Genomic DNA, 26933 nt, shown 5'->3' on the forward strand with positions numbered 1-26933 from the left:
AAAAAAAAAGATCTACTTGCCCCTTCCTCCAGCCCGTGGCAGCCTGTCTATCCCTTGCCGCAGCTCCGGTGTCCCCAGTGCCTGCTCAAGCTCATGGCTGCGCCACTCGCAATCATGCTTACGTGGCCTGGAGCGTTCTTCATGGATGCAGAAGTACTGTGCCTGCTCAGAATGCTCCACGGAAGTGCATCCGAGAGTGGCGCGGCCATGCGCTCGTTCAGGCACAGAAGATGCCGACCTGGAGAGGTCACAGCATCTGCAAACCAGGGCTGGAGCTACCATAGGAAAAAATGGGCAATTGCCCCAGGGCCCCAGAGCCTTTAGGGGCCCCCAAGGTGTCCCTCCCCCATCTTTAATGTTGCTCCCTAGGGACTCTGCAGAGTCTGTTAAGTTGGGAAGTGATTGGAGCAGGGTCAGCAGCCAGCTCAGGGGCCCAGGAGAAACATTTGGCTGCAACAAAGGGCCTCTAATGGCGCTTTTTGGTTGGGGGTGTCTGTTGGAGGGGCCCCCAGGCAAATTTTGCCCTAGTACCCAATTGTTACTTGAACCAGCCCTGCTGCAAACGGAGGGGACACCGGAGCTGCGGCGAGGGAAGATAGGCTGCCAGGGGCTGGAGGAAGCCCCAGGTAAGTAGATCTTGTTTTTTTCTTCTCCTCAGATGTGTCCTTTAAGGTTATTTACGTATTTGTTGATTTCCATTACTTCTTACAATACTTTGCTATATTAATATCATCATCCAAACAGATCTTTCTACACCGCTAGAATACTCTTGGTAGAGGAATCCTTGTTTGTTGCATCCTCTGTTTGACTTGCACACAGAACATTGTGGGGTGTGTGCGGCGCTGCAGTGCTGTTCATTGATGATGTTCCGCCCTTTATCCTTTGAGGTTATTGTGCTGTGCACAACTTGTCTTGTGTCATTACAAGAAAAATGCTCTGTTATATCTATTAAAAAGTTGCCTGCTGTTATTGTGTCTAGATACCAGCAAAATAAGGGTAATATTGGAGAAGGATGCCATTTCTCTGTGTATCTCGTTTCATCATTCCATCCTAATTTGTGTTAAAACTCCTCAGAGACAAGTTAGGCGATTCATCATACTGCTGTTCATTAGGATCCTGTCCCTTCTAAGAAGGCAGCAATTTTAATTTTCTTGAGTTCCATGCAGAGGCTTAAAGAGCATACTGTACATGACCATGTGTGTTTCACTGGAATAAAGTGTATGTATCTGTGCACAGTTGCACACTAGGGACTTGATTCACTAAACCGTGATAACTCATATCACGGCCGCGTTTTCATGCGTTATTGCAATTTTTTGCGCGCAATCACAAATGGAAAATTATGATTGCGTGCAAGAACGCGAAAACACACGCAAAATACAAAACGTGCGCAAAAACGCTAGCGCGGCAGTGATATGAGTAATGAGTTATGACGGTTTAGTTAATCAAGCCCTATGTGTGTAGCTACTAAACCCCTTAAGGGGACCCAGAGCAGAGGGAAACAAAGGAAATATGGATTTACCTGGGGCTTCCTCCAGCCCCATGTAGCTTGCAAGGTCCTTCAGAGTCCTCAAGGTCCTCTTAGTGGTCCTGCTAGAGGCTCTGTAAACCTGGCAAATTCAACCAAATTTGCACATGCGTGGTCTGTCCAGGTGCCCGGCGTGTCATTGCTTGTACACAGTGTTATCTCAGAGAGGCTAAAACCTACATACCCATGCTAGATTAAGCTCGGCTGAGGTGGGCTGAAGGGATCCACCCTTGGGGATCCACCTAGTGGATCAACTCGGCTGAGCTTTGGCTGAAGCCATTGTTCTCTCTACTCAGCCTGGCCATTCTGTGATGCTCCTTGCAAGGCACTGTGCCAGCCCTCCTTCCCTCTAACATAGCAACAGAACACATCGCTAGCCCAGAGGCTAGCGCCACATATGCATGGCCTTGGCCACTTACTGCAGCTTGAGGAATCAAGGCAACAGTCCACACATGCTAGCTTGTTCTGTACTAAGGCAGTCAGTCAAGGCTTCTCTGATTAGAATTTAGTGTGTATAGCATCCTTGAGCATTCTTTATGCTTTTGCAAGGGATCCAAAGTGCATGATCGTCTCAGCCAACTGCATTGTTCTGCTCTTTCCACCTTCTGCTGGTAGCCACTCCATTGTATTCCACAATGTCCATCCTTTCTCTCCACAACCCTTCTGAACTGCACAAACCTGACAATGTATGCTTAAGACTACATGTAAGTGGAGCTAACACATCAATGTACACTAGATTAACCCTTTCCATTCCACTGTCTGACTTGGGCCAACCATGGACCATTCTCCCCAGCTCCTGATGTTAGACAATGTCTGGCAAGGTGCAACTTTATAGAGCTGTTAATAATGTTGTAGAATGAAAACATATTGTAGATCTCTTTTAGCCCCTTACACACTCCTGGGAGTTCTGGTTCACCATGAGCTTGCTGGGTACTCTAAAACCTATTAGAGAATGACTTACGGGGATTTTCTAAAATGTACAACATGTGTATTTGAAAAGACAGAATATAAATCTCTGTAGGCCAAATACAGTTCCATACTTGAACGAAGTTATCATAGGCATGCTAGGTATCAGCATTCTAAACTTCTAAATAATCCCCAATGCATTTATTTATGGAGTAAATGGATAAGTTACTGATCCATTTTTCTCTTTATGTTTGAGCTTTGAGGGGGTTAATGAAAAAAAAAGCAACATCACTGGGATCCTTCTCTTTCCAGCCATTCTACACTTCTGTCCAGTAGAGCAAAGGTTAAGGTTATTTACTGCTTCCTGTCTCCAACAAGTTCACTGCTAATGGTGCATCATGCTGATTTTAATTAGTCTTGCTCAGCAACAAGATGGGAATCAGAAAGGGAGGAATAAAGGCCTAATGATCTACATGGGCTCTCCTGTGGCTATTTAACAGCTCCAACAGTCAAGGGGTTATAATGCTATGTGCCATCACCTTTAATCAAGCTGTGCCTCCCTGCTGAGGTTGCTTGCAGGGTGCTTTATCCAAATGCCCTCAACATCAGTTTTATTCACCATCTTTAACCTCTTCCTCATCTGCAGCAAGAGGGTCTACGCTATTATGGAGACAGGTTGACAGGACTGACCTGTTCCAACCTTTGGAAAGGTCTCACATGGTCCGTTTTGTTTTGTTTGTTACAAGCAGCTTGGAATCTCTTGCTGTATTAGTCTCAGCTTCCCTGCTGGGAGGTTGTTCCATGACTAAATAAGGTTTTCTTCAGTAGTTCAGATGCTCTTCATTATAGGTACATTTAATGTGACATTTTTTGTTAACCTCTCTGTAGTCTCTTATTTTTCACCCTAAGTATTTGTGCCTTCAACTCGCGTCAAGGATTGCTCTTTAAAAGTTTGATTTTAGAACTGGCGAATATCTTAAAGGGGGACTGTCAAAATCAAAATCAAATTCCATTTACCCACTGCTCTGTGTGTAATATGCAACCTGCAACCTTATCCTGTATTGCAATCACTCCAATCCATTCTGAAATGTTTCTGTTGTAATCAATTTTATCTCAGTCAACCTGGCTCTATTTTTGCCATTGCTAATGTGAAGGAAGCTTTTCATCACTCCTCCCACATTCCTGATTCTCACTGATTGGCTGAGGGCAGTTCAGTGAGCTGCTGTAATCTGTTTACAAAGCAAGCTAGCTATGGCAGTGCAGGTTGAAAAAAGACATATGTCCATTGAGTTCAACAAGATTCTTTGAGACTTATTATAAAACATCACATTTTGACTGAATAGTAATCATCATTTCATTGGAACATTATCCACCTTCCTTCATCAAGAGTACATTGTAGATAGTCTTGCTTTTCCCAGCATACATTTCTGTATAGCTGCATAGGAAATAAGACTCTAAAGTATGCTAGTACATGGATTGATATGAATTACTTATTGCTTGTCTGCATAGCACAGCTATTTGAATTATTAAAATGATAAACACCTTTTCCTACTCAGTGATTTCACTAAAATCTGCATAATTCTTTTATAAACAGAGCTTGTTCATAGATAAAGGTTACTGTTTATTTCACAGCTTATGTATTGGGGTGCGTGTTAAAATTATGCTGGTCATTATACAGGTTTATTTGCTTTTGTATTGGGGTGCGTGTTAAAATTATGCTGGTCATTATACAGGTTTATTTTGAGGGGAGTATAACTGTGTGTCTATCACAAATATTTACCTGTTTTTGGTTATTTTGGATTAATGAAAAAACTCTTTTATTAATATTATTATTATTATTATTGATTTATAAAACGCCACCATATTACGTGGGGCTGTACAAAGTAAGAAACAAACATGCGGTACATAATACAGACAATGGTGTACACCAATATACAAGATACATAATTAGTGACAAAATACAAAGAATGATACAAAAACGAGTTATAGAATTGGTAATGACTGATAAAATTAACATGATGAATAAAATGTATAATGGTTATCAAGAAACAAAAGGGGGAGAGAACCAGGGCCGGCCTTAGGTTTCACAGCGCCCTGAGCGTATCCAGATTTTGGTGCCCCCCCCCCCCCCCCCAGACTCCGACTACTCAGTTTATAAAACCACGACTCCGACTCCGGGTGCCCAAAGTTGCCCCGACTGCACAGTCCTGGCTACTAGACTTGTATATGTAAGCAGATTCTCCACTTTTGTATATATATATATATATATATAATGTGTATGTATGTATGTATGTATGTATGTATGTATATATATATATATATATATATATACTGCCTATATATACTAAAGGGGGGATCTGCCTACATTTACAAGACAAGTAGCCTATATACACTAAGGGGGGGGGGGGATCTGCCTATATATACACTAAAGGGGGGATCTGCCTACATATACAAGACTAGCAGCCTATATACACGAGGGGGGGATCTGCCTATTATAGACAACCCCCCCTAGTGTATATAGGCTGCTAGTCTTGTATATGTAGGCAGCTCCCCCCCTTTAGTGTATATGTAGGCAGATCCCCCCTTAGTGTATATATAAGCAGATCTCCCCTTAGTGTATATGTAGGCAGATCCCCCCTTTAGTGTATATAGGCAGATCCCCCTTTAGTGTATATATAGGCAGATCCCCCCTTAGTGTATATGTAGGCAGATCCCCCTTAGTGTGTGTGTGTATACATTATATATATATATATATATATATATATATATATATATATATATATATATATATATGATCCCCCTTAGTGTATATATAGTGTATTAGGCTGCAAGTTTCCCCTTTAGTTAGGCAGAAGATTAGCCCGCTCGCCCCCCCCCCCCCCCCCCCATCAAGCATAGAATAGGAGGGAGGGAGCCTTACTTTTGGTGGTCACTTGGGGAGCAGGAGAGGAGATGGCCAGGTCTCGCAGGACTCAGGAGGACAGTCGCAGGGCAGGGTAGCTGCCGGCACACGTGCTGCGTGCTTCAGCGCTCCTGGCTGGCTCCATCCCTCCTATCACGGGAGCCGAGCGCCAGGCGGAGTCTCGCACTGAGCGACTCCAAGAGGCAGCAGTTGCTGGTCTTCGCCCCCATCACCCCCAGCGGCAACAGGGGGCGGAGCCAGGGGGAGACGCACTAGCCCAAGCAGCAGTCGCCGCAGCCGCTGCAGCACATAATAAATATGCGGCCAGGGCGGCAGGAGCGATCGCTCCGGTCGCACAGGTCAAAGGCTGGCCATGGAGAGAACCCTGCCCTTGCGAGCTTACAATCTAAAGGGAATGGGGGGGGGGGGGGAACAGGAGGAGGGGTAGTATGCAGCAAATATATAGAGGCTGTGTGTTTTAGGACACCTAGTAGGAGTGCAATTTGGTCTTAGGACAAAGGGAAGTGGCCTAAGGTAGCGCATATGCTTGTCAGAACAAGTGTGTTTTTAGAGAGCGTTTAAAGGCTACAAAGGTTGGCGAGTGACGGTCTGACGGATGTGTTGAGGGAGGGCATTCCACAGGAGGGGTGAAGCGCGTGCGAAGTCTTGTAAACGTGAATGTGAGGAGTTGATTCTAGAGGAGGACAACAGAAGATCATGTGCCGATCATGAGAGATTGATGATCTCTTTAAGATCATCAATTTAAATAAATGACTAAAGACAATGGAAAATTCAAAGGGATTGTGAACACAGGCCAAAAATGGAATATCGAACTTACCTGGGGCTTTCTCCAGCACCCGTAGCCTGTGAGGCCCCTTAACATCTTCCGGATGCCCTCCGTACTTCTGCTGGTGGCTCCGTAAGCTGTGCCACCCGGCTTTGGAGTCATGCCCAACTGTGCATGCGCGGCCTGTCCACATGCCGTTTGCGATCATGCACTCATTGCCGTGAGTGTTCTGCACATACGTGTTTCATTCTTTTGAGTACCGCACATGCGCAGAATGCTAATGGCAACAGGCCCATGATCGCAACATCTAATTGAAAGGACTGCACACTGGTCTAATTGTGCTGTTGCTGAAAACCCAATGGCAGTAGTATAAGACAATTGTGAAGAAGGTTCATTGATAAGGCAATTTATGACTTTGCATGAAGCCTCTGAAGAAGTGGCTGTTTGGCAACAAAATGTGCATTAGGCATACATTCTCATTGCATTATAGTATTGCAGACATATATTTATGTACAAGAGTCCCCCAATCTGGTTTCAATGTTCAGAACACTGGACCTTTAAAGGACAAGTGTAGTAAGAGGGGTATGGAGGCTGCCATATTTATTTTCTGTTAAGGAATACCAGTTGCCTGGTTACCCTGCTGTTCCTCTGCCTCTAATACTTTAAGCCATAGACCCTGGACAAGCATATGCAGATCAGGTGTTTCTGACAAGATACAACTGGTGTTGTTTAAAAGAAACTAAATATGACAGCCTCCAATGTCCCTTTCACTTCAGTTGCCCTATAAATGATAGTAATCACTGAATGCATTGTTCTCCTCATATTCATTTTGGGGACTACCACTGTACATGTGTAGGTACCTTAACCTCCTTGCCGGTTATCCCGAGCTCAGCTCGGGGTAACCTGCGCAGGAGGATCTCTCAGGCCCCGCTGGGCCGATTTGCATAATTTTTTTATTGCACGAAGCTAGCACTTTGCTAGCTGTGTGCATACTACGATCGCCACCGCTGATTCGCCGCTACCCGCCGCGCCGCCCCCCCCCCCCTCCGGACCCCTTGCGCAGCCTGGCCAATCAGTGCCAGGCAGCGCTGAGGGGTGGATCAGGATTCCCTCTGACGTCCCGACGTCCATAACATCGGTGACGTCGTCCCGCCCCGTCGCCATGCCGATCGGGGAAGCCCAGCAGGAAATCCCATTCTGAACGGGATTTCCTGCTTACTCTGATCGTCGGAGGCGATCGGAGTGGGTGGGGGGATGCCGCTGCTCAACTGCTATCAGGTGTTTCTGACAAGATGGAACAACTGGTGTTGTTTAAAAGAAACTAAATATGACAGCCTCCAATGTCCCTTTCACTTCAGTTGCCCTATAAATGATAGTAATTACTGAATGTATTGTTCTCCTAATATTCATTTTGGGGACTACCACTGTACATGTGTAGGTACCTTAACCTCCTTGCCGGTTATCCCGAGCTCAGCTCGGGGTAACCTGCGCAGGAGGATCTCTCAGGCCCCGCTGGGCCGATTTGCATAATTTTTTTATTGCACGCAGCTAGCACTTTGCTAGCTGTGTGCATACTACGATCGCCATCGCTGATTCGCCGCTACCCGATCGCTACATGATTAAAAAAAACATTTTTTTTAAAGTGCTGCGCTACCCCCTTGCCGCAGGAATTGGACCGGCAAGGGGGTTAAAGGACCACTTTCTCGAAAAAATAAAAAAAAATAAAAAATAAGTACAAGTAAACAAATAAAAATAAGCAGTACATTTCTCCCAGAGTAAAATGGGCTATAAATTACTTTTCTCGTGTGTTGATGTGACTTACAGTAGGTAGTAGATACAGAACTGACAGGTTTGGGACCAGCTGTTCTCCTCATGGGGGATTCTCATAGTTTCTTTATTTTCAAAAGCACTTAGTGAATGGCAATTGCTCTATTCAACTGCCAAAAACTGTGTCCAGCAAGCAGGGGGGGCTGGATAATATATTTGTATAAATCCTTTCCAAGGAGTGTCTTTATAAAGAATAAAGGCCATGGGGAGAATCCCCCATGAGGAGATGAGCAGGTCCAAAACCTACAGACTCAGTCAGATTTCTACTATCTTTTGTAGGTGACAGCAACATGGGAGAAAAGTAATTTATGGCTCATTTTACTCTGGAAGAAACTCACTATGTATTTTACATTTTACACTTTCCACAATAGTGGTCCCATATATATATACACACTGGAAGTAGATATTCCTCCAGCGTGCACCTACTGACTTGGTCTCCAGCATCATCTGTCTGTGCAGTGGCCCTTCCATTGACTGTCCTCCTATTACGGCAGCAGAAACACTTAATTGCTCAGATTTGAGAGCACTGCCAATGAAAGAAGGAGAAGCAAATCCACAGCGGCTGGGTCTTTATTTATTCACCAAATTAAAAGGCAGACAAGTCAAAGCAGGAGTATTATTCTGCTGAGTTTATTGACTATGCTTGTGTGTCTGGTTAACCAGCTGCCAAGCTTTTGGAATATGATAAATAAGCTTTCCGTCCAGTCACTTAGCTTTCTTAGAGGTGAAATATGTCCACCATGATTTATTGTCTCCCTCGGTCACACGCACTCCCCTTTACAGACCCCCTTTAAAAATCCCTATTCCCTCCCTTGTGTACTGTATTGTCTCAGTAATTACTATAAGAGTGCAGCTTACAGGCATGCTATAGTTGTGTAGGTCATAAGTAATCTATAAAATTGGGGGGAGAATTTTCAGGGGAATTTATGTAGACTCTAGAAACGAATTCCATAGATTGCAATAGAATTTATCTACTGTCCTGTCGCACAGATACTTCAAAGAGTAGAGGAGATACGCACCATGGACTACCTATTCCACACTTTACATGATTCCATACCAATATACTTGTTTAATTGGGAGCTCTGGTCCCGAACAATATTATTTACTGATTAGGAGATATCTTGACCTTGGAGATAATTTGTCGTATCACTCAAGAGAGAAGCATATAGGAGAGGATCTCAGTTTAACTACGATATTGTAGTGTTAATTTGTAATCTGCATATTATGTGTTCTCTACTGACTCATGACACGTTTTGTGGTTAATTAATACATCTTAAGATGGCCACACACCATACAATTTTTTAAATATCTGTTCAATTTAAGAATTGCAATCAATTTTTCTGACTGATTGTAACATTTCAAAAATATGACCAATGTACCACACACCTATGTTAAATTTTTCCCCCAATTATGATAAAAATGATTGGAAACTCTAACAAAATTGCTATGGTGTGTGTATTAATAAATTGACAATCCAACACACACCATACAATCTTTAGAAAGATTGAAGAAAAATATCTGGCAGTCCGGATCGATTAAAATCGAAGAAAACGGGAAATCCGATCAGATTTTTCAGTCGAATGAAAAAAAAGCTTTCAATTTTTTCGGGAGATACGATCGTTTTTATCGAATTACTGTAAAATCGGATCATTTTATTGTATCGTGTGTGGCCACCTTTATGTATGTCATACTCTTTGTTATGGACTTTGTCTGGTTATCAAAATGTTGTAAGTTTTCTTGATGACTTTTCATTTGACAATAAAATTAAGTGAAAAGAATTAATCTACTGAAGTCATGGAACACTGGAGAATATAAGTAATCTAGCAAACCTGGACTGAATTGTTTCTGAAAACTGTCTACTATGTTTTGCAATGATTTGCAACCCTCAAGTGAGTCACATCAGAATATAATGGGGTTGTTGAAGTGTGAGTAAATTATAGTTTGTGTAACTACAACCATATGGACACCCCGACAGATAGTTTATTCTATCTGGTCAACTATAGTCTTCAAGATAGAAGCTGTTAAAGTCCCATTTTCGCATCCAGTGTTACTGTGGCACATGCGAGCATGCCCACTGCTTGTTGCTGGCAGCATTTGCGAGGCTGTGATTGGTGAAGGGAGCCTGGAATGAATGAACATGACTCAGTTCAGGAGCCATGTCCAGTCATAATAACAAAAGTAAAAAAAAACTCAACCGGGTCATATCAAATCCAAGAACAGGTTAGTGACATCACAATGAGACAAATTAAGTTGTGTGCAGAACCTACATGGCAATTTTCTTTATTCAGGTAGTCCTATTGCCAAAGCTTCTTCTCACTCCAGTGCTTGTGTACTGTTATATTTGCACAACTGCTATTTCATTTCTATGTTAGCAGTACTTTTTATGTTCTGATACTACAAAGTTGCAGTAAAGGTCTCACATTCTAGTAGCAGACTTAAAAAAATGCAATAAAGATAATTGCCCAACAACCATTAAAAGTGGCCATGGAATTTATTTATATATATATATATATATATATATATATAGATGTGAGCTACTTATCACCTTGCCATCGCACGAGGATTACCAGCAAATCCTATTTCCAGTTTCACTCGTGCGATGGCTGATCGTTAGGGAGCATTACTCAGGCGAAAGGCTGAGCGATGCTCCCATGTAACGGGCGATGGGGAGCAAGGTTTTACCCTGTGGTGCTGTCCATCAGCACCACGGCCTCGCTCCCCACACATGCGCACAACCCGCCGAACATCCGCCGCTATCTTCCTTTTAATAAGGAGACCCCCAGAGCTCCCCGCCAGCCGGCAGTCATCTATGCAACCCCCCACATAGCTGCACAGATACTGTGAAGCAATTCCCTCCCGCCGCTGAACACCAGCCGCAAGTCCCCGACGTGTAATTACAGTGTATGAGTCACTGTAATTACTCTCGCTTTAGCTGAGTCCAGACAAAGCATCTTTGAATCATCTGCCGGGGCTCCCCATTGGTTCACAGTCTGGACCAATGAAAATGGCTCGGACTGTGAACCAATGGGGAGCCCCGGTGGCTAATTCAAAGATGCTTTGCCGGGACGCTGCTATAGCGAGAGTAATTACAGTGACTCATACACTGTAATTACAGGGACTTGCGGCTGGTGTTCAGCGGTGGGAGGGAAATTGCTTCACAGTATCTATGCAGCTACGTGGGGGGTTGCATAGATGACCGCCGGCTGGCGGGGAGCTCTGGGGGTCTCCTTATTAAAGGAGACCCCCAGATGCAACGGCGATGATGTGCGTTAGCATGTTTAGACCTGCTTTTTGCAGGTCTAAGCTAACACTCATGTCTGCCGGGAAGCATCGCTTCCCGGAGGCATGCAAAGTCTAATAGGATAGAGTGTAAGGAACTTGCTGGCCGATAATATCGCCCAAGCGAGTTTTTCTAACACCCTGCCTAGGGCTATATGTAATTGGATCAGGCGACTTTATTGTCGCCTGATTATCAGACTCACTAGAGTTTAACGCTGGCGAGTCTGACAATTGCATCAGGCCCATTGGCTCATATGCAATTAACTTTTTCTCTTGAGTTTTCTCCTAGGTGATATTTTTAAACTTGTCAATAAATTATTTGAAACTTGTCAAACTTGTTAATATATACATTATAAAATAATTTTGATAGTACTTTTTCACCTACTTTTTGGTACTTTTTTAGTTGAACAGTGCTGTAAAGTTATTTTAAACTGAAGATGAAAAATTATCTCCTAGGAGAAAACTCAGGTGAAAACGTGAATTGCATATGGCCCATTGGCCCTTCTTCAATTCACTTTTTCTCCTGAGTTTTCTCCTAGAAGATAATATTTAATCTTCTATTTAAAATAACTTTTCAGCACTCTCTGCAATTGCAAAAGTATGAAAATGTAGATGAGAAAGTACTGTCAAAATGATTCTGATTAATTTCTTGGTTACTGGTGGCTTAAAGGGCGTTTTATTTATAAGGTGTGAAAATATGACCTAAGAGAAAACCTAGGAGAAAATTTGAATTGAATAAGGGCGATAAAGCCAAATAGCAGGTGACAAAAGATACTTTTCTGGCATCTGAAGACAATCAGTCATCTTTGTGAATTATGGATTGCTGCACCCCCCGTCCACTTTGTGCTATGTTATTAAACAGCCTGTATTTTATAGACAGCAGATCCTTTGTATGGCTGATAGTGCTTCCTTTGTAATATGTATGCCTCCTCAGTCTCTTCATTTTAACAGCTCACAGGGGAAATTTGTTTGTCGATAAAGAAGTAAAAAGACTCCAGTCCCATTGTTCTCATTTCTGCATTTACATGGTATGTACTATAATAATAGGGCCGTGTACGATATACCACTTTTTCTTATAGCAGAAGAAACGATAGAAACGATTTGAGCACTATAGATGTGACTTTCTTTGAAGAGCAATAAAAGTCTACAAATAGAATGTTTCTATGTTCCCGTTTGCGATATTGAACTTGCGGAGTGATTTGTTTGTACCAGAAAGGTGTCTGCGAGCCCATAACCTCAGCCGCCACTAAATCACCTGGGCCATCTCCCCACCGAAATGTCTTTTACAAGACTGTCATTTGTTTAATTGTTATCATTATTAATAAACCAGTAGAGGATCTCTCCCTTGTCTTGGCCTGTGTGTGTGAAATCAATAGGAAATGCATCTGTATCACAGGAAGCACTTACCTCTGCAATAAAAGAGAACAATAAATGGCCATAGGCTGCAAACCCCACTGTGCTGCTGCCAAGAAAAGGAGGTGCAACGTCGTAAAACTTCAGGATGAAAGGGCAATAATTGCTATATTTTATGGCGTACACTTTTCAGCCTAACATTGTTTTTCCCACAGAGGAGTGACATTTTAAATAGAACATTATTACATTGTCAATGAAAGAATGATTCATCACCCTTTACCAATAAGAGCCTATAAAGAAGGACAGATCATGGAGTTCTTCTCTAAGAAATAATAATAAAAAAAAACTCCACTTTGGGAAGCTTCGCTGCCATTTTGGGAAGCTTCACTGCTATCTTAGTCCTCATCTGAAAAAAAGTTTCTTCACTTCCTGTCCTGGCAGGAAGTGAAACGGGTCTCTCCAACAGTGGCCCTTATTCAATTTACTTTGTCAACAAAGTTTTCACCTAGAAGGTGATTTTTCATCTTCTGTTTAAAATAACCTTTTAACACTCTGCAATTGGAAACAAAAAACCCTCAGATTCACAGTGGGATGTTCTGGAGCTGTGTTATAAAGTCTTATAATGCAGCTTATCGCACTTGTTCAATTATAACTGTATGTGATGTTCACAGTGCGATATCATGTAGTGTTATGGTAATGCACTACTGCCAGGGTCGGATTTACCATAGGGCACTGTAGGCAGGTGCCTACAGGCGCCTGATGATGGAAAGGTGGCTCACTCCCCTCCCATAGTGCATCCCTCACTCCTTCCCTATGCAGAGTCCCAAACAGAGCCTAAATCAGAGGTTACTCACCCAGCTCTGGGCATTCCACTGAGATCTTACTTCAGTCAGGGGCAGCACTAGCTCCTTAAGCATGAGTGCACCTCTGCCAACCTAATACTAAGGGACACCTGTAGCTACTTATGACGGGCAAGAGAAATAAGGGAGAAGTGACAGCTGGGACAGCCAGCATACTTGCAGTGTGATTCGGTGAGGGTTTGTAGGCTCATGAAAGGTGAAGTCTGGGGTGACAGGACATCTGTGCCTATAGGCTCCGGTGATGTAAATCCGGGCCTGACTGCTGCAGTGCGTTACCTCAAAGTAGGTAAAAAAGTAAAAGCTAATTTTGAGTATTTTCTTGAATGCTGGGAGCTTTAAAAGGTATTTTATTGGTAAGGTTTGAGAGTAGCTCCTTGGAAAAAATGCAACAAAACATTAATAGGATATGGCCCTATGTATGTATGGATGTATGTATGTATGTATGTATGTATGGTCCTCACTATTTTCTGTATGTTGCTCTGTACAGGGCCATGAAAGATGATGCCACAGTATAAATAAATAATATACAAATGTCCAATAAAGACCATGATTGAAGTTAGCATAAAAAGAGCCAACAAAATAACAAAGTACTCAGGACAGCTGAAGAACCCGAGAGAGTATTTTGTCACATTTGAGGAGATGGCGGGAACAGATTTATACACTTAAAACTCCATAAACAGAGATAATTGCGGCAGCGTGGTCAGGAAATGCACTCACCCTCTTACTTCACATCATTCACCAAGATGAAAGCAATTTCGCAACACTTTGGTTTGAACCAGTGTTTGCATTGGGGTTGTAGAGCAGGTATAAAGAGCCATTCTGCAGAATTAATTTATGCTAAATTACTTTTATCACCGGAGACCCATTTTAACAAGATGTGGAAGTCGGACTCATCAAATCAATGGAAAAAAAAAGAGAATCTTGAGAAAAAATAATTACTCATCGGCTCTGGGCTGGCAGGACAGTGGCTCTTCTAAGCATAATGCTTGCTGTAATTAACACAATGACGTGCCCCTGTGTTTTGTAATTAATAGCATGTTAACTGAGCCTTTGCCATTCAGACTGTAAATGCCGGATTACGTCTGTGCAGCTTTTTGTCTTTTTATGGTTTTTATGTATTATATGAAATACGAATGTGCAGGATGTGAAAATTTGAATTTGAAAGATATCTTTAAGGGCTCAATCATACTAGTAAATTCTTTGAAATGCATTAAAATGCATGTGAAAACACATTTGTCAGTGAGTTTTCACGCATTTCACCACCCGTTTTCATGAATTTCCACGCGTTTCTATGAGTTGTACTGTATTGTAAAACCACTGTGCAGTGACATAGAGGGAAACATTTAAGATTCAAGGACTTTATTGTCATTGTGTAACAAAACAAAATTACTATTCATAACAGCCCCACTGTGCATATAGGGAACATAGTGATAGTAACAAAGGTAGAAATAGAAGAATGATACAAGTATGCCATGTATTTCAAATATTTAAACAGTTAGTACACCGAGTGAATTATTTCAGAGGGGATTCAGACTTTATTAGGTTTATGGCAGATGGGAAAAAGCTGCTTTTCAGTCTGTTTGTTTGTATGCGGATTGATCTAAAATGTCTATCTGATGGAAGGAGCTCAAACAAGACATTTCCAGGGTGAGTGTTGTCCTTGATAATGTTTTTGGCACTTCTCATACAGCAAAACCAGGCAACTGGTATTGTTTAAGAGGAAATAAACATGGCAGCCTCCATAGTCGTCTCACTTCAGTTGTCCTGTAATCAAATCTCTCTAAGAAATGAAACACTGATCATTTAACACAAGTTGGCACCCTTTCCTCCTAACCACTGTCTATCAAATAGCCCTAATTGTAACATTGCCTTTAATGTTTCCCTCTTTTCTCATAAATGCATGACCCCAATCTTTTAACTAATCTCTGCCCTAAACGTATAGTAATGCAGGATATCAACCCTAATGATATGCTCTTTTGAAACCTTAAATGTCCTCAAATGGTAAAAGGAATAGTTAAGGAAACTCAGAGCTGTGTAATAATTTATTTTCCTTATTATATAGATGGGCATCTTAACATAATATAAACTGTAGAATATACAGTATTTTTCAGAACACAAGACACACTTTTTCTTCCCCAAAACCAGCGCTGCACTTCTCTCCCTCCTCGCTCCAACTGCTCCAAGTATTCCTCTTCTCTGACACTTTCCAATACAGCTGTACACAGCAGCTGCTTGCCACTGTAGAGCTCTAGTTCCACTGTTCCCTATGGCCTCTATACACTTCCGCATTGGTCCATCTACTGAAACCCCGGGTCATGCTTGATGGAGCTGTACAGCGACAGGTGGCCACAATGTACAGCTATTTTGAAAGAAGCCAGAGGAGAAGTGGAACCCTTGGATAAGCCAGATTGAGGTGAGAGAGGAGCGAGAGGAGTGTGATGCTGGATATATAAGACCTGAATTGTTAGTACAGTGTAGTTTAGTTGGAAGGGTAGACAGGTGTTAGTGTAGTGTAGTGTAGTCTAGTGTAGTGTATAGTCTAGTGTAGTGTATAGTCTAGTGTAGTGTATAGTCTAGTGTAGTGTAGTGTGTAGCGTGCAGTGTAGTGTAGTACAGTGTAACTGGTAAGGGCAGCAGGGGTAGTGTAGTGTAGCTGGTCAGTACAGCTTAGACTAGCTAAGAAACAGTTTTGGAAGGTAAAGGTCCATAAGACACCAATTAAACTAAAAAATGCACCTAGGTTTAGTATGTTTCTTTTTCCCCTGTTTTTTTTACCTCTAAACCTAGGTGTGTCTTATATTACGGAGTGTCTTATATTCTGAAAAATTGGGTATGTATAGTATGTTTAGAAATTGATGCCAAATATATATAAAAAAGAAGTATAAATTAACATGCAGCCCTAAGCTACCTTAACAATTCCTTTTACCATTTAAACTCAGCCTTTACCTACACCTTATATTAATACTGACTTGTTGGTATTCCTAACCAATCCCAGTCCTTTCCCCTTAGCAAGTAGCTATATCCTTATTGTGACCAGTTCTAACCCCCTTTACTAACCCAAATCCTGTTTTTCCTGGGCCTTCCCAATTCCTTTCAAAAGTGTTTCTCTTCTGTCAGGAAAGAGTCCCATAAACTGGTTTGGTTCTACCCCACTGCGTGTCAAAAAATGACATGCATGGGGTTACAAACACTGCTATTCGGCTGCATGCATTTGTACTTGAAAAGCACTCATGGCCACTTGGCCACCAGTCAGGTTGTCGACCTGCCCAAGAAGTGTGATTTTCCGCCTCTCGTGTGAAAGGGGCCTTCCAAAAATTCCCAAAATTCCACTGCAGGCATAATGTGATTCTTTATGCATTGGCTCCAGAATGCTTATATGTTACGTATGTAATTGTGCTATAAACACTACAACTGTAAATTACTCATGGGCAGAGCTGAGACAAAGTCCTCCAGCAACCAAGGCTGAGACACCAAAGTGCACCCCCCCATCCCTACCACCCCAGCCGTCACACTGATTGCTATTAGACTAGGAGGCACCCCAGAGCCCCCAAACCCCACTAACACCCTAATTATTTATGTATTATTTATTTTTTGTATTTATAAAGCACCAACATATTACGCAGCGCTGAACATTAATTTAGGTTACAGACAATATTTAGGGGTGACATACCCTAATCTCTAGTTATTTGGCTTGCAGTCATTGCAATGTATCCCCGTTTCTTATTTCTCTCTGCTTCAAACACAATAGGGGAATGATAGCTGAGTGAGTTGTGCGCCCCCTCCTACACTGTGCCCTGAGGCTGGAGCCTCTCTTGCCTCTGCCTTGGTCCAACCCTACTCATGGGCAGGGCTGGAGATGAACAGTTATGCTCACAAATTTTCCACCAAATCATTTACCTGATGAAAACATGTGCTGTCTGAGGCGAGCCAGAGCAGTTGTGCAAATTCATTTCATTTTTACAAACGCATACTTTTTTTGTGTGAATTTTTTCCATGGACTTAATAGATAGCGGTGGCTTTTAGCCTAGTCAGAATTCAGGTTTAAAATACTAAAAAAGTAGTATGATGGAGTAAACTAAATACATTAAAAATGTTAATGTCCTCTCCACTGTAATGGATTTTCCATAAAGTAAAATATATATGAAAACCACATTTGCAAGCAATAAATTAGTTTCTTCAAGTTCAGCCTCTTTCAGATTATTATTATTCTGAGGCAACGTTTGCAACTACATCTTGCCAAAGCTGAATATTTATAGCAATAACTGCCAAGCAAAACATATTTAAAATATTTGCCAAACTCTTTGAAGCGTGGCTGGATAGTGTACTGGTCAAGGGCTCTGCCTTTGACATGGGAGACCAGGGTTCGAATCCTGGCTAGGTCAAGTACCTATTCAGTAAGGAGTTCAAGGCAAGACTCCCTAACACTGCAGGGTGGCCTCTTGAGCGCGTCCCAGTGGCTGCAGCTCTTGAGCGCTTTGAGTCCGACAGGAGAAAAGCGCTATACAAATGTTCGGATTATTATTATTATTATTTATTTGTATTATCATTTTATTTAATCACATTAATCTGTATGCATTTGTCATCAACAATAATATTATTTTATAGTATATCTTGTTTAATAAGGTAAGGAGAAGTTAAGATACTGTATATATCTTCGTATAGCAGTACAGAGTGCCATTAATAATTACCTTATTATAAACACATAACTGCTTATACAAAGCATATACTGTAGGAGATATGTTTATACCATAGACTAAGAAGCATTAAAGTGGACCTGAAATATTGCACAGAACAGAAGGAAAACATATAGAAATGCATCCTGTATGTATTCAGAGAGTTTAGCTTGCCTAATTACTCCTCATCTGTGACTAATCAAAACTGTAATTTGATCTCTCAGCTGTTTAAAGTGAACCAGAGATGAAACAAAGAAAACATTTTTATACTTCTTCCAGCCCCATCTGCCTGGATTGCTCCCACGTCGCCGTCCTCCACTGCCCGCAGCTATGAGAACCAGACCCCACTACTGCCGTCACTCTGAGTCAGTCTAGCATAAGAGAAGTGCGCTGTTTGCGTATCTCTCCAGCAGCTCTGGCTCTGATGACATCAGTGACGGGACCCAGTTCTTGTAGCTGCGGAGAGCGGAGGACGGCGGCGTGGGAGCAATCCAGGCGGATGGGGCTGGGGGAAGCCCCAGGTATGTATAAAGTCTTTTCTTAGTTTCATCCATGAGTCAATTTAAGCTCAGGTATCTTGGCAGTCCTCGGCAGAGCAGCTAATTTTTAAACACAGAATGTTAACCTTATGTCTACATCCATGAAAGCATGAGGTAGACACACTGCAGATTTATTGCAGGATTTATATCAGCTGTGACAAAGATTTTTTTTTTTATAAAGGTTATTAACCCTCCTGGGGGTCAATTAAAACCACCAGGGGGCAGCGCAACACTATTTAAAAAAAATAAAATGTAAACAATGTAGCTAGCCTAGCGCTAGCTACATGACAGCCGCTGTGCAGCGGCATCCTCCCACCCTCTTCAATCACCTCCGGCGATCATGCCCGTCCGAAAATCCTGTTCTGAATGGGATTTCCATTAGGGCTTCCCCCGTCACCATGGCGACGGGGCGGGATGACGTCATTGACATCATGACATCAAAGGAAGTTCCGATTCACCCCTCAGTGCTGCCTGCCACTGATTGGCCAGGCTGCTCATGGGGTCTGGGGGGCGGCATTGCGCGGCGGGTAGCGTCGAATCGGCACAGAGCGGTGGCGATCGGGCACTGCACGCAGCTAGCAAAGTGCTAGCAGCGTGTAATAAAAAAAAATGTGCAAATCGGCCCAGCAGGGCCTGAAAAATCCTCCTGCATGGCATAGCCCGAGCTGAGCTCTGGCTTGCCGCTAGGAAGGTTAAGCTGTTGCTGCTAAGTTGTTGCTTATCTTTTAGAGCAGAGAGGAAGTTCTGAGTTCAGGTCTACTTTAACCAACCAAAGAGCTATCGATTTTCAGTAATGTCAAAAGGCCAATTCACGCCTTTCATTTTAAATGATCATTTAAAGTAGATTTCTGCTTTTAAAAAAAAAATATTACTTAAAGGAGTACTATCGATTTAAACGACTTTTTTTTTTAATACTCTATATTAGTGTACACATTACCACTAGTGCTAGGGGCACTTTATTTATTCACCCAGGTCTCTCTCTCACTATCCCTGCTTAAAAATTCATTTCTCACACAGCTCATAGTAGTTTGGGTTACCCTGAGCTGCTTGGTTACTCTGTCACACAGCTCACAAATATATTTCACTGTGTCACTCACAGCATGCAGCAGACATGAGGAGAAATAGGCTGATCTGAGGTGGTAACAGGTAACTAAATGAGCTGTAATATTGCTGGAATATAACTAGCTATACCAGGAGTCTGTGTTTACACTCAGACTGGCTGCCTGCTTGAGGCGATTCACTCCGGGCTGCATCCACTTTACAAGCTGCTGAGAGGGGCAGACCACTGTCTACAATTAGCATTATTAGTATCTTTATCAGTAAAGAGAAGCAAAGATAATAAACACACATTGCTAGAATTTTTAACCCCTTACCACCATATCAACAAGATTCTTTCAGCAAGGTGATAATTAAACTATAAACTGAGGAGTTGATAGCATCTCCCCTTTGCAGAGACATGGTCTAGCCCTCTGGGAGCTCAGTATTAGATACATTTTGTATCCAACACTGACGCCAAAACTGACAGAGGATTTTACAGCTGAGAGGAACAGCTGTGTGAGGAATCAAATTGCTCCTAGTACTTGCCCTAATGTGTGCTACAACATACAGCATTTAAAAATAAATGCATACATCGATAGTATTCCTTTAAACTTTTTTTTTTCACTCGGGCGTCTGCCCCGCGTTTACTGCCGGCGTTTGAGACTTGCCGTTAAATGCTCCCATTCAAGTCAATGGGAGGGTTTGTACCAGGCTTTTACTGGCATTCACATGAAGGCAGTGTTTGGATCCCGATTTTCCCTGGCGTTCGAGGCGACCCTGGACGCGCTACATGTAGTGTCCTGGGGCAGTTAACCGCCACAGCTAAGGTCCCCCTACATACATATAAAAAACTGAGTCTCTAAGGCAATTATTTATGATTTTTTGTTTTACTTTTTTTTTTCTTCAATGTTTGCCTGGGAACTGGGGTGGGGTGGAGGACTTTGGAAGGGATCTTTTTTTTTTTTTTTTTAACAAAAAACCCGTGGTGTGTGTAATTTAACGTTTTGCCACTAGATGGCGCTAGAAACACTTCCTGGTAAGTGTTTCTCTTTTTTTTTTCTTTTTTACTATCATTCATGTTCGTTCTTATGAATGGACATGGCCCCTGATCGGGGTCATATCCATTCATTATAGGCACAGCCATGCTTCCCTTCCCCAACTGCCACGGAAATACTGCCACTCGTAGCTGCAGACAAGCAGTCTCTGCAGCAGCCCCAGCACTCACTCATCTCTCTGGGCTCCAATGCTGTAATTTTACCTCCGTCCTCCAGGTGGCGCTGTAACTCTGTAGTGAGATCGATGATGGTGATCTCACCACAGTTATTCAGAGCCTCAAAGGACAGGAAGGAGAATGGCTACCGACGTCTGGATCCCCGGGAGGTGAGTAAAAATGCCTGTTGTACTCTGCATAGCGCTCCTGGTGGCTAGTCCAAGCGTAGGTCAGGATTGCCATGAAAAGAAAAAGACAAAAAGTTAATTGCATATGGGCCATAAACAGTTTGGCGCAAACATTGTGTAGCATTGCAAAACAAAAAGTGAGCCTATTGCCGTGTGTAGAATGTGGAATTTTCTGCTCCTCAGACACTCCATGCAAATTATTTTAAAATTTTAGTACTGTGTTAAGCTCTGGTGATTTCATTAATTTTTCATTCTGTTTGGCGATCCAAGTACTGTGTGTTTTTTCACTGTTCTGTTCTCATTTCAACATCCAAAATTGACATTACATTTTTTTCAATCATCTTTTAAATTTATTAATTTTAATTTGCTCACTCCTATTAGTCACACATGAGTGATGATGGAAATTCAAACAGAAAACTTGCTTGTTTTTATAATGCTAAATGTTAAACTATGTTCATAAGAGACAGAAGGTAGATGACTGCAAGCATTCATTAAAGTGAACCGAGGCTAGACCTGGCTTGCAGCACATTAAGGGTTAATGTCATATATTAAAAGTCATGGATACGTGAAGCAGATTCAATTACAAGAGACGTCTTGATACAAGAGACTTGCCGTACGCATGGAAATGAATGAGCAAGAGCAATATTACTTCCATTACCTGTAAAGGCCATATCAGCTTTCATCTACAAAGTCACAATGATGAGCTGTATAAATTAAACAGAAGCTACCATCATTACTTGTCATTCTGGATGTTTGTATGTGTTTCAATTCCAAATACTACATCAAAGACCTCCTTCCAAATATCGTAAGGGTTTTATTTGCCACTGAGACACAGGACGGCATTGCTTTTCCAGTGCAGAGAAGACTAGATTGTCAACTAATTTAATCTTTCAAATTAATGAATATATTTGCTTGACCCTGGAGAAAAGATGTCCACTACAGTGTAGTTCTAGTGCTTTACTGTTGTAAAGACGTATACACAATTTTCTTTTGGATTTTCTGTTAGATTTATCTGCCAGACAGATTTTTCCCCACATGTTGGAAAAAATCTATCTGGCAGGAAAATCTAACAGAAAATTGTATGGAGTGGAATCAATTCATCAAAGGCTGCTAGGTGCACAACATACAATTTTCTGTTAGATTTACCTGCTAGATAGATTTTTTCCCAACATGTTGGAATAAATCTATCTGGCAGATAAATCTAACAGAAAATCTAACAGATAATTGTATGACGTGTACCTAGCATAAGGTTAGGCTCATAATATATGCACTGAGAATAGTACTCTGATATTGTATCAATTAGTTTATGCAGGCACATGGCCAAATCTATCAGATTTGGACATTCCAGATGATTTCTACCATTTCATACCTGCTAACAGACCACTGGTATGTTTTTTTTTTTTTTTTTAAAGGTATCTAACGTTTTGTTAATCTTTACATGAAGCCAACATTTCATTTCAGAATGTGGGCAGCTATCCTTGGCAAACAATTGGCCTGGTGATGCTCTAGTTCACATATGTCAAACTCCAGTCCTTGAGGGCCATCTCCATGCCAGTGTTTAGGGTGGAATGAGAAATAAAGAAAGGTATTCTACTTGATGAGCCACACCTTTCCTAATTCAGTCCAATCAAATAATTTGAGCTGGTTCAAAAATGTGAGAGGACCTCGGCCCTTGAGGACTGGAGTTCGACATCCCTGCTCTAGTTGTAATGGCTTAGACATGTAAAGGGCAATGCTATAGTGTGTTGTTAAATAAGTTGCATAACTTAAGAAGGCAGAATGGGGTGAAGAAAGATAGCTTTGTGGATTAGACTATGGATTAGTCCATAAAAACAAAGTCCCCATGGGTCATTCCTACCTATGGGGAATGTGTTCAGTAACTAAGGCTGCACGTAAAAACTGATTTCTAGTTTGTAGCTTAACCATAAAAATAAAGAATGCTGCAGATTGAAAGCAATTTTCATGTTTTAAAGGGACTCCGAGCTCTGAATAAAAATGAAATTGGTACTCACCTGGGGCTTTCTGCAGCCCACTGTAGATCAGGAGGTCCCACGGCATCCATCTGGCTCTTCCCCCTGGACCTGTCCAGAAATGGCTGCCCGGCGACTTCCGGCGACACTGGGCCCGAGTGTCAGGCTCCTTTTCCTTAAATGTCACGGCTGTTGTCACCATGCTGGCTGCCTCGCGTCATCACGCCGGCCGGCGTGACAGTACTGCGCATGCGCGGTGGTAATATGGATAAGTGTACGAGGCAAGGCTTCTTGGCGCACTGCATGCACCTCGTAGCACCTGAGTTTGGTGCAGCTATAGAAGTAATGCTATAGATCACGGCCTGCGCATGGGTAATTTGGAGATTCGCTGATTGCTGAACCCCAAACTACTTCTGAGTTGCTATGACTCGGAGGGGGAATAGTAATTAACGTCGCCAGTCATTAGGCTCACCCTGTGCCAAAGTGACCAGGCAGCAAACTGCCGTATACACATAAGTGTGCTTATCATTTTACTCCATGAATTGCAAATATGTCTATAAATGGAGGTATAGAAATTACTAGTCTACAAAATGCTGAAAATAGTTAATGAAGAAAATTGTAATTTCTGTTCCCAACCTAATATGTCCTTAATTTGATGGTAACATATTTTCCCTAATCCACAACTGGCAAGATCTTGTAATCAAACACTTCCAAAAATAGACGTAGTATCCATAAAATAATAAAAAATGTAGAAATCAAGAATCTTTATTTATGTATAATGGCGATGAGACTGTTGCTGTATAGCGAGAGGATTTTCTTGCTTCTAAATAGCTCGAGGGAGGGATTTGCAAAACAGAGGGAAAAAAAAGAGGAGGCTTTTATCAAGCAAATTTAAATTACAAAACAGAAAAGCGCCAGTGAGATTCCAAAGCCTTAAATGCAATCTGTCTATTTAATTGCACGCTTTTGCTTAATTAGCATAACTGCTAAGCCTGGAAATATAATGACTCATCAAAACAACAACAAAAAATAGCAGAATCCGGGATGAGGTCTGCAATCACCCCTCCTCTCTGGAGTCTGACGAGCTGAATGTAACAGTGTACATTCAATGCACATACACAGAGACTGAATGCTCTGAGTCAGCTAGCAATGGAGTCAGAAGATAGAATGGATCACATTTAGCTAGGCTTAAAGGAGAGCTTCATGTAGTGCAATTAGACTGGCTACTCAACAGGAATAATGTTGTTAATTTATATCTTTTACATTTTTTGTCAGCTGCACAGGATTTAAAGTGCTCTCTTTGCCTAGCTGACCTGCTTGGATATTTGAATGAGTTTGGAAATGACCAGAGAGGCTGAGTATTTGTATTGCAGCTCCATTGTACCCCACTCCATCGTCTCCTCCTCACAGCAACTTGAAACCTGGGGCTTCCTCCAGCCACTAGAAAGCTATGTGTCCCTCCCTTGTGGCAGCTCCTCTCTCAGCCAGTCACCTTAGGTCACCTCCACAGGTGCAGTCATTCTGGGCTTGTGCAGAACGCACTGACCATGGGAGCATGACCGCAAGCAGGGCATCAGCATGGGCTGAAATCGTGGGGGGGGGGGGGGGGGGGTGTATTAATCAGAGCACCTTTATATAAACCAGTTGCCAATAGAAAACCTTGGCCTGGAGAAAGCAGCACTCTGCTGCGAATCGCGATGGCTGGCGACTCTGTGGGGGACAGATTGAGCGGTGACTGGCAGCTTCATGGTAATCCCAACTCATAAACCAATTGCCAAAAGTAATCAGATCTACTACACGAAGCCAACTAGTGCAATAAAGCAGAGAGATGAAGCAATGTAAATTGCTTCATCTCTCTCCTTTGCTGCACTAGTTGGCTTTGTGTAGTAGATCTTATTACTTTTGGCAATTGGTTTATTTAACTGATACCCAAAGTGACGTGTGACATGATGAGATAGACATGGGTATGCTGTGTTCCTTTTTTTCTTTCTCTGCCTGAAAGAGTTAAATATCAATTATGTAAGTGGCTGACTCAGATAGGAAGTGACTACAGTGTGACCCTCACTGATAAAAAATTCCAACTATAAAACTCTTTCCTAGCAGAAAATGGCTTCTCAGAGCAGGACAGAGATAAAATGGGTCAATAGTTCATAGATTTTAGCTCTGGCGTACTTCAATATCATTGAGCAAAAACAATTAAACAGTAAAAACGTAAAAAGTAGATTTAAACATAAAATAAAACCGTGGAATATGTTAAAAAGTCATTTTTAGGAGAAGGAAGATAGATACAATTGTTTATTTCATTAGTTTATATTCACTTCGGGTGTCCTTTAAAGGTTATCTGATTAATACTGCTTAGGTCCCATTATTTATTGTACTGTGCACTTATATATACAATATTTGCAATAACTTATGCTGTTATATCTGATTATTAGTACCTTGCGCTTTTGCATACTGTTGCATTTGTATTATCTGCTTTATGGTACCCCTGCAACCTGTTTTTAACTTTGAAAGACTTTAAAAATTTGTATTTATAATTGACATTTAGTGCAGGTTTGTGTGCAAAATTATGCATATGCAGCCTCATTTGGATTATTTTCTCTCTATTCAACATAGCGAGTGTTTTTCCCTGAGCACATAACAGATTGAATATTGAATTTATTAATGGTGCTACTTCCCCCTTTGTTGTATATGTATATGCTACGGCCAGAACCCTAAGTGTGGCCACTTCTAGTTCTGGCCGGCCACTTCGGGTTCTGGCCGGCCAATGTGCGAAGTGGCCGCAGCGCAGTGGCCAATGTTAGAAATGGAATGTTACGCCGTCTCGCTGCGGCCAAATTGATGACAACTTGCATAATTTAATGAAATATAGCCGGCGGCAATGTAATAGATGAAGCCGCCGGCTTTCGCACTGCCTCTCTCCTCCCCCGCCTCCCTCCTCTCCCCGCCTCCCATACAATAAGTAGCAGCCAGGGACATGCAGCCGGAGAGTCGTTCGTCGCAGCAGGGGCAGCAGAGCGGGGAGGCTGCAGACATTGCTTCTGCCAGCACCCGCTCTGCAGGAACGGCAGGATTCCCCTACCGCGACGAACGACTCTCGGGACACGCGTGTCCCCGCCGGCTGCTACTTATTGTATGGGAGGCGGGGGGGTGATCGGGGAGAGGAGAGAGGCAGTGCGAAAGCCGGCGGCTTCATCTATTACATTGCCGCCGGCTATATTTCATTAAATTAAGCAACTTGTCATCAATTTGGCCGCAGCGAGACGGCGTAACATTCCATTTCTAACATTGGCCGCTGCGCTGCGGCCACTTCGCACATTGGCCGGCCAGAACTAGAAGCGGCCAGGCCACACTTCGGGTTCTGGCCGTAACATATATATATATATATATATATATATATATATATATATATATATATATATATATATATATATATATATATATATTAGGCATTGATGGGACTGTCCGATTTAGTAAGTATGTGTGCTTTATACTGAGAGCAAGGCCTCTTTGTGGGGTTTTATGAGATGCCTAATTAGTTAATTTCACATCTAGTTTGGTAGAATAAAATGTATCCACTAGCTTGAGAAGCTCATAGTGCTGCTAACAGTGGATTTCAATGAGCAGTTTTGTTAATATATGCTGAAAGGAAATACAAGGTGAAAATAAATTGATGAGAAAGCCTATGGGGGATTTTACCAATTTTGGACCCCTGTAACTCTGGTTTGCAGAGATGTAGGGACCCCATCTTTGGAATCCAAGTCTAACAATATGTCTTCTACCTGCATGAGACATTTCGTGAGATTCAGACGTTGCTAACGGCCATTGCTGCGATTTATGTACGCCACCATCACTACCATTGAAATAGCCCAAATA

The 26933-nt window shown here is 42.1% G+C and overlaps 1 protein-coding gene across 1 annotated transcript in view; it reads left to right on the forward strand.

Annotated features, from left to right (window-relative positions):
* The window catches only part of UNC5D (unc-5 netrin receptor D), an 868705-nt gene that overhangs the window by 212523 nt on the left and 629249 nt on the right, over nucleotides 1-26933 (forward strand). The gene's annotated exons all lie outside the window — the stretch shown is intronic.

Source organism: Hyperolius riggenbachi, chromosome 3, assembly GCF_040937935.1.
Source record: "Hyperolius riggenbachi isolate aHypRig1 chromosome 3, aHypRig1.pri, whole genome shotgun sequence".
Lineage (NCBI taxonomy): Eukaryota > Metazoa > Chordata > Amphibia > Anura > Hyperoliidae > Hyperolius > Hyperolius riggenbachi.